Genomic DNA, 8,345 nt, shown 5'->3' with positions numbered 1-8,345 from the left:
CAGGAGGTTAGAGAAATGAGTGGACTGAAAAGGGTTGTCAATTATATATTTGAAAAATATTTTTAAATCCTCATTTTTTCATAATGCAAACTATGAAAAGTGCAATTCAGCATTATTTTGCTACCTCATTAGTAGAAATATGCAGAAGATTCTAGCCATTTAAACAGTAGGGCAACCTGTCCCAAAGGAGCAGTAGAATTTGGAGGGAGAAACAACCATGAGACTTTTACAAGCATCATAAAGAAGGCATGTGTTAAAAAGATTAGAAATGTTAATTTGGAGACATAGAAGCACCATACTAAATCCACTGGAGGCATAATGAGGCTATACATATTCAAAATGAACAGAAATGCTTTTCAACCCTAGCTGCAGGATCTGTAAGGGTAGACATACACATAGAGCAGAATCACCAAAGTAAAACAAAATCCAAATCTCAATAATAACAACACAGACTAATCAAATGTGTTGGTTAATTTTAGGTGTCAAAATTAGGGTATATCTAGAAGCCTGGTAAAGTATTATTTTGGGATACAACTGTAAGAGTGTTAAGATTAGCGTAAGTTTTAGTGAAACATCAAGGAAGGATCTGCTTTCAATGTGGGCAAATCAGACAAAAGTCCAGCGATTAAAACAAACAAACAAAAGACAGAAAAAAAAGGTAAATACAGACACTCCTCATTTAACAACTGCATTATGATTAGGTCATTAAATGAATTGGTCATTATATGAGGAATTGTATGTAGTATGTACATTACAATATTCAGAACAGAAATGGTCAAGGGAAAGTTCAACTTGAAGACTTTGCTTTTATCTGCATAATTTTTATAGGCAATTCTGTAACATACAACATAAAAGAATACTGTATGGTACAATCAGCAAAAATTATAGTACTGTATAAGTAAGGTGTACTGCACAAAAAGAGACATGGAGGCTCTATACACAAGATGTGCAGAATTGTACAGAAAAAAAGATGGATTTTAAGTCCAAGCAGCAGGTGACAAGTCCTGAACAGTATGCCTCAGTCATAAGTCTGAATAGTCATTAAATAAGTAGGTTGTTAAATGAGGAATATCTGTATGACCATTTACTACCAGGAGCTGGGATACAATCTTTTCCTGACCTTGCATACCAGAATTACAGGTTTCCCAGCCTCTAGACTCTAGGACTTACAGCAGCAGTTCTCTAGGTACTCAGGCCTTTGGCCTCAGACTACAAATTACACTATGAGCTTCCCTAGTCCTAAAAAATTCAGACTTGGACTAAGACAGGCTATTGGTATGTCCAGCTTTCAGACAGCCTATTATGGGACTGCTCTACCTCCATAATCATGTAACCTACTCCAATAAGTTTCCTCTCATATAGCTATATTTATTTTGGTTCAGCATCTCTGAAGAACTTTAAAGTTGATGAAGCTTTAATTCTGAGATGAAACTGTGAGATGCAGCCAATTAAGTTAAAGCCTGTGATGCTTAACTGAGACACACATGAAACTTATATTACAAAAGATATTTTGATTAGGAAAGACATTGCTGAAATACACAAGACATGTACCTGAAGTGTTTGAAAAATTAACAAAAGAAGCTTTAGCATCCAGGAAAACAAGTGGTAGTGACTGTCAAAAACTACGCAATCTGGTATTTTATTTGCAAGTTAACAAGCTAACCTGTTACTGTTTCACAAATGCTGGCAGAAGACACAAGACTCCCAAAGTCAAAGATAAAGGATTTTATTACTGTATTACTCACAGCACAGCCATAGCAAAAGCTTCCACATGGTGTTTTGCATCAGTTCGTTCATGTCTCCCAAGTGCCACAGGGATGTGAGAGATGCCTGCACATGGAGTGGGTTGCTATAGAGGGGAGGAACACTGAACTTTGGCAGTTTGCTGCTTTTATAATAAGAAGCAAACCTGATCTTTGTCCACGGGTAGACATTACCTTAGCCCTCAAGATTTCTTCTGGCAAATATGTCACCCTGGTTAAAAAAACAGTCGAGATCTTGAATTTTTTGCATACCTGGTAAGAAAATTCAGATACTAGGGCCCAAAGTAGACTGCCTCTCCCAAAAGCATTTTTTTTTTTTTAAGTACCAGGGATCCAACTTGGGACCTTGCACTTGCGAGTCAGGAGGAGGTGGAACCACTGAGCTAAATCCACAGCCCCCAAAAGCAATTTTTGACAGGTAAAAATGAATAACTAGAGAGAAGGAAAAAAATGGCTGACTTCCTCTGTGATAGAAGTCGTAGGAGAGAGACTGGGTTACAAGAAAATAATCATGAAGACCCCACAAATAAAGTTTAACTGTAACTTCTTTTAACCGGCAGGGATTTCTTTTTTTCTAAACTTGGATTTCTTGTGTTTTTAGTAAGGAAGAAAACAAGACACAGAAGCTATCACAGGGAAAACAAGAAATGAGAATGAAGAATTTGTGATAATTTAAGAAGGGTTTGGGAAAACAAAGGGCAAGTGATGGTAAATAACAATGGCATAAAAAAAGAATGGCCCATCTAGCTGAATGAAATGGAAGAAATGAGACTAGATAATCTAAACCTTCCTTTGGTACTGTTTTTAGGGACAGTCTCTAGGGTACTCCCTTACCCCTAGGATTCCTTCTGGTGTTCATGCTTTGCATAATCTCATCTTCTTGAAGATGGGTTAACCTTTGAATTGATCCCAATTTGAATATGGCAAAAGTGATGGAAAGTCTCCTATGATTACATGATTCTGCCTTCTAGCACACTGTCTCTGAGGAGTCTCTGCTCTGGGTTGATGAACCTGCTATGCTGGGAAAATCCACATGGAATAGAACCTCAGTGGCTTCCAGGAATTGCAGGTGGCCTTTAAATTCGGAGGGTGAATTCCAGCTGATAGCCAGCAAGGAGCCAGAACCCTCAGTTTTATAGCTACAAAGAAATTCTACTGATAATTTGAGTGAGCTAGATTCTTCCTCATTCAAATTTCCAACTGAGAACAAAGCCAAGACAACATCTTACTTATCGTCTGTGAGACTATACGCAGAGGTCTAAATGGATTCCTTACCCAAAGAAACTATAAAATAATAATTGCATGTTGTTTTAAGCCAGAACATTTGTAGTCATTTGATGCAGCAACAGAAAATACAATGCTGCAGCCAAAGTGGCAAGAGCAGTATTTGTTGGAATTTGCAAACCATTCTCTACAGAGTATCTGCTTAAAGTACAGTGAGCATTTTAAGGGCAAGCAGAAGTAAAGGAAGGGAAAGCCTATCCACAGCATAAATTATGGAAGAAATAGCATCTATGGAAGAAGGCATCTATGGAATTCCTTTCTCTCAGCTCACTCCCACCCCCAAAATGGGGGGGTGTGAATATCATCCCCCCAGTAGGCTAGAACCACTTGAACCTGCATGTAAGATGTGAAGTTATTTTCCTGTGTTTTCATTGGTTTCTTGATATTTATAAAAGGTATTTATAAAAGATTCAAAATGTAACTAACAGTGATCTTGAAAAACATTTTAGGGTTGACAGGGTGGTAGAGGGTAGGCAGTAAGAAAGCAAGAGAAAACTCTGAAGAGGGAATCAACCAAAATCAGTGGGTATCACAGTCAGAAGTCTCAGATTTTCTTTGTGCTAAGGAATAATCAGGTTAGTTCCCAACACTTCACACAGAGCAAGTGTTCAATGTATCTTTGTTGGATAAATTCTGCAAAGATGACTGGTGGAAGCAAAGGTATGAAATAAATGTCAGCAGTCTTTCAAAGTGAGGCCAAGAGGAGTAAGACCAAATCCAAAACCTCAGGACTCATTTCTAGAAACTGAAGTCACAAGCTAATCATATCTTCTCTGCTTCCTCAAAGGTGGCACCTAAATGGTCAATTGAGTTTAATGGGGATGATGATAGTTAAATAACACAACAGAAATGGACCATTTTTCTGACAACAGGGAAGAGTTAAACTGCTAAGTTTTGGAAATTAGATAGTCTCTATACCACATCATTTTTGGGTGTATACTTAACTATGTAGTAGTAGAAATGTTAGGTCATACTCTTTTTAACTTGTTTTTTCTTGAGACAGAATCTCACTATGTAGTTTAGGCTGGCCTTGAACTCACTATGTAGCCCAGTCTGGCCTCAAACTCATAGCAAACCTCCTACCTACCAAATGCTGGGATTACAAGCATGTACCACTGTATCTGGCCTTCTTTTCAACTTTTTGAGGAACCATGAAATGTTTTCCACAGGAGCTATACCATTTTACATTTATATCAGCAATGCAGGGTTCCAATTTCTCCATATTATTTTCCTTTTTTATGATGGCAAGAGATAGCCATCATAGTGAGTGTGAAATGGTATCTCATTGTAGTTTTGACTTGCATTTTCCTAATGATGTTGAGCATGTAGTCATAATGCTTTTTGGTTATTTGTATATCTTCTTTGAAGAAAATCTACTCATGTCCTTTGGCCATTTCTGAATTGGGTTGTGTTTTTCTTGTTGGGTTGTAGAAGTTCTTTACATATACTGGATATTAATCATTTATCAGAATATGATTTGCAAATACTTTCTCCCATTCTGTGGATTGCCTGTTCACTCTCTTGATGGTATCCTGTGGTGTACAATTTTTAATTTTGTTTTTTATCTTTATTAAAAGTTTATTGAGCCAGGCGTGGTGGTGCATGTCTGTAATCCCAGCACTTGGGAGTCTGAGGCAAGAGGATCACTGTGAGTTCAAGACCAGCCTAGGCTACACAGTGAGTTCCAGGTCAGTCTCAACTACATAGTAAGACCCTGTCTCAAAAAACAAACAAAAAAATTTATTGGTACATTTTGGATATATAATACAGTTACATTCATCATTGGAATCTTGTACCTTTACATGACTTATCTTGGTTCTTATTTTTCCCCATTCCCCAGTCCTCCCTTCAGCCCCTCCACCCTACCCTATTTACAAAGACATTGTTTCCATGTTTTTACTTTTCACTTATTTTTTCTTTTCCCTTTTTACCTTTCCCCTACCCCTCCCATTTCCTTTACTCTTTTAGACCTTTTCTTCCTCTTACACAATATCAATTATACATTTTGATCCTTATTTACACTTTCAGTTTTTCACACCAGTATTTACACATGTAACTTATTTTCACTTGAGTATGGCCTCAATGTGCATCCACTTAGCTATATATATATCTCTAGTTTCTCATTCTTTATGGCAGTACTCCATTTTATTTTTTAAAAATCACATCTTTTTTATCTAGTCTCCAGTTGATGGGCAATTGGGCTGTTTCCAAATTTTAGCTATGTGCCACTATAAATACGGGTGAGCATATATCGCTGTGGTATGATTCTTTTAATTCTTTTGGGAAGACACCCAGCAGAGGAATAGCTGGGTCAAATGGGACTTCTAATTATAGTTGTTTGAGGTATCTCCATATTGATTTCCACAGTGGTTGCACCAGCCTGTACTCCCATCAGCAATGAAGAAGGGTTCCTATCTCCCCACAACCCCGCCAGCATTTGTTATTGATTTCTTGATAGCAGTCATTTTTACTAGGCTGAAATGGAATCTCAGTGTTGTTTTCATCTGCATCTCTCGAATGACCAGTGATGTTGGACATTTTTTCATATGTTTATTTGTGGCTTTTACTTCTTTGTCTGAGAAATGTCTGTTCATTTCAGATGATCATTTTTGAACTGGGTCTTTATATTTGGGGGATTTGATTTTTTTTTAGTTCTTTATATATTCTATATAGACCTTTGTCTGAGGAATAGCTGGTAAAATTTTTTTCCCACATTGTAGGTTGTCTTTTTGCTCTGCTTGTGATTTCTGTGGCAGTGCAGAAACTTTTTAAAAAGATGATATCCCAATTGTTGATTCTTTTTGCTAGTTCCCAGGCTACTGAGGATTTGTTCATAAAGTCTTTTCCCATGCCAATGTCTTCAAGAGTTCTGCCTAACTTATCTTCCATCAAGTTTAGTGTGTCTGTTTTAATAGTTGTATCTTTAATCCACTTGGATTTTACTTTGGTGCATGGTGAAAGATACAGGTCTAATTTTAATCTTTGACAAGTTGAAATCCAGTTTTTCCAATACCATTTATTTATTAAAGAGGCTATCTTACCTCCAGTGAGGATGGTTGGCTCCTTTGTCAAAGATGAGGTAGCTGAGTACATCTGGAGTTGTTTTTGTATCTTTCAATCTGTTCCGCTGATCCTCAGGTCTGTTTCTTTGCCAGTACTATGATGTTTTTATCACAGTGGCTTTGTAGTATAGTTTCAAATTAGGAATTGTTACACCCACTGCCATGTCTCTGTTGCCTAGGATGGCTTTTGCTATTCTAGGTCTCTTCTGGTTCCAGATGAACTTTTGGATTCTTTTTTCTAGTTCTGTGAAATATAGAGTTGAAGTTTCAATTGGCATTGCATTGAATCTGTATAGCAGTTTTGGTAGTATGGCCATTTTCACTATGTTGATTCTTCCTACCCAGGAGCAGGGGATATCTTTCCATTTTCTTATATCCTCTTCGATCTTTTTTTTTTTTTTTAATAGGGTGCTGTAGTTTTCAGTGTAGAGGTCTTTTGTTTCATTTGTTAGATTGATTCCTAGACACTTCATTTTTTGGATGCTATTGTGAAAGGAATTGTTTCCCTAATTTCTCTCTCAATCAGTCTGTTATTTGCGTACAAGAAGGCTATTGATTTTTTTTGAGTGTTGACCTTGTATCCAGCTACTCTGCTAAAAGTGTCAATTAAGTCTAAGAGTCTTTTGGTAGAATTTTTTGGGTCTTCAATGTAGAGAATCATATCGTCAGCAAATAATGACAAGTTTAACTTCTTCCTTTCCTTTTCTTTATTGCTTTAATTTCTTTCTCTTGTCTAATTGCTGTGGCTAATGTTTCCAAAACTATATTGAAAAGGAGTGGTGATAGTGGGCATCCTTTTCTTGTCCTGATTTTAATGTGAAGGTTTTCAGTTTTTGGCCATTTAATATGATGCTGGCTGTTGGTTTTTCATAGATAGCCTTTATTAAGTTGATTTTTTTTTTTTTTGTACCAGGGATTGAACTCAGGTTCTTTTGCTTGCGAGGCAGGCAGTGGAACCCTGAGCTAAATCCCTGCCTATTAAGTTGAGATACAGACCATCTATTCCAATTTTTGGCAGGGATTTTTATCATGAATGGGTGCTGAATTTTGTCAAATGCTTTTTCTGCATCTATTGAGAGGATCATATGGTTTTTGTCCTTGACTTTGTTAATATAGTGTATTTCATTAATTGACATATATGTTGAACCATCCTTGCATCTCTGGGATAAATCCAATTTGGTCAGGATGTATGATCTTCATGATGATCCTCTGTATTCTGTCTGTTAGTATCTTATTAAGGATGCTTACTGAGTCTTTTTATGGGATATTTTACAAAGATATTTTAAGAGTTATATAAGATGTTTACACATACCTAATAGTATAATGCCAAAGCACATTAGTATTCAATAGTCTTAATGCCTTCCCTTCTCTGATTACATGCCAGAATCATTTACTCTACCTTATCTTGCTGCTTCCTTGTGGGTAGCCAAACCCCAGATTCTAAATTGCCTAATACTGCTTCTTTGCCTCGCTGAAACTACCTTCCCTTGGGTCCAGTTTCTGCCTCCAGTGAAGTTCAGCGCCAGGTTAACTGGACTAAGAGAAGAGAAATTCTAATAGAGGGCTATAGATGCAGGAAAAGAACACTGGGCACAACTACTACTATAGGATCCCCACCTCTCCACCCACCATGTTTTTCCGGGGAGAAAATAAAGGGCACAAGGAGATCTACAGGAAGTCAAGGCCAAAATCCTCAGTGTTATGCGAAGTCACTCAGGGAATCCTCTAGCAGGATACCCACTTCTCAGAGGTTTCTTGGGGTAATTCTAGGGCAGTATCTATGGTTCCACCTTTAGGTACAGGTTCTCTTTGGTATGCACCACCACCACCACGATCTCCTGAGGCGTCCCTCTGTTCCCACACAGTCTTTCAGGGAGCCAACCTGGCTCTCGCTCCCCTAGTGACACAGAAGGTCCCCCTGGGGACGCTGCGCCCACACTGGGGCTCCCTTGGAAGCAAGTGCAGAGCACTCTGGGCGCCTCCCTTCACACAAGGGATGCACACAAGGGATGGGCCTTGGGGGTGGCTCCCCACACTGCTCTGGAACTCACCCATGGGGGTAGAGGCTGCGCCCACTCGGGGCTCACCCACTTCCACACGGATCCCTGGGGCCGCTCCCACACGGGCACCTCAGCGACCACGAGGACTGTCCGACCCGCAGACTCGCCCTTAGGTGAGGTCCGGTCTCCAAATTCCCGCCCCCGCTTACCGGGACAATCCGGGTGCGGGACGCGGG

At 38.7% G+C, this 8,345-nt stretch overlaps 1 pseudogene; it reads left to right on the top strand.

The window, feature by feature from the left end:
- The first annotated feature begins 3,688 nt into the window (after positions 1–3,688).
- The window catches only part of LOC104858954, a 16,797-nt pseudogene continuing 12,140 nt past the window's right edge, over positions 3,689–8,345 (top strand).

This window comes from Fukomys damarensis, unplaced genomic scaffold, assembly GCF_012274545.1.
Source record: "Fukomys damarensis isolate Sample0158 unplaced genomic scaffold, DMR_v1.0_HiC HiC_scaffold_36, whole genome shotgun sequence".
In the NCBI taxonomy this organism is placed as follows: Eukaryota; Metazoa; Chordata; class Mammalia; order Rodentia; family Bathyergidae; genus Fukomys; species Fukomys damarensis.
The sequence above is the reverse complement of the archived record's forward strand: the minus strand, read 5'-3'. Positions and strand labels throughout refer to the sequence as shown.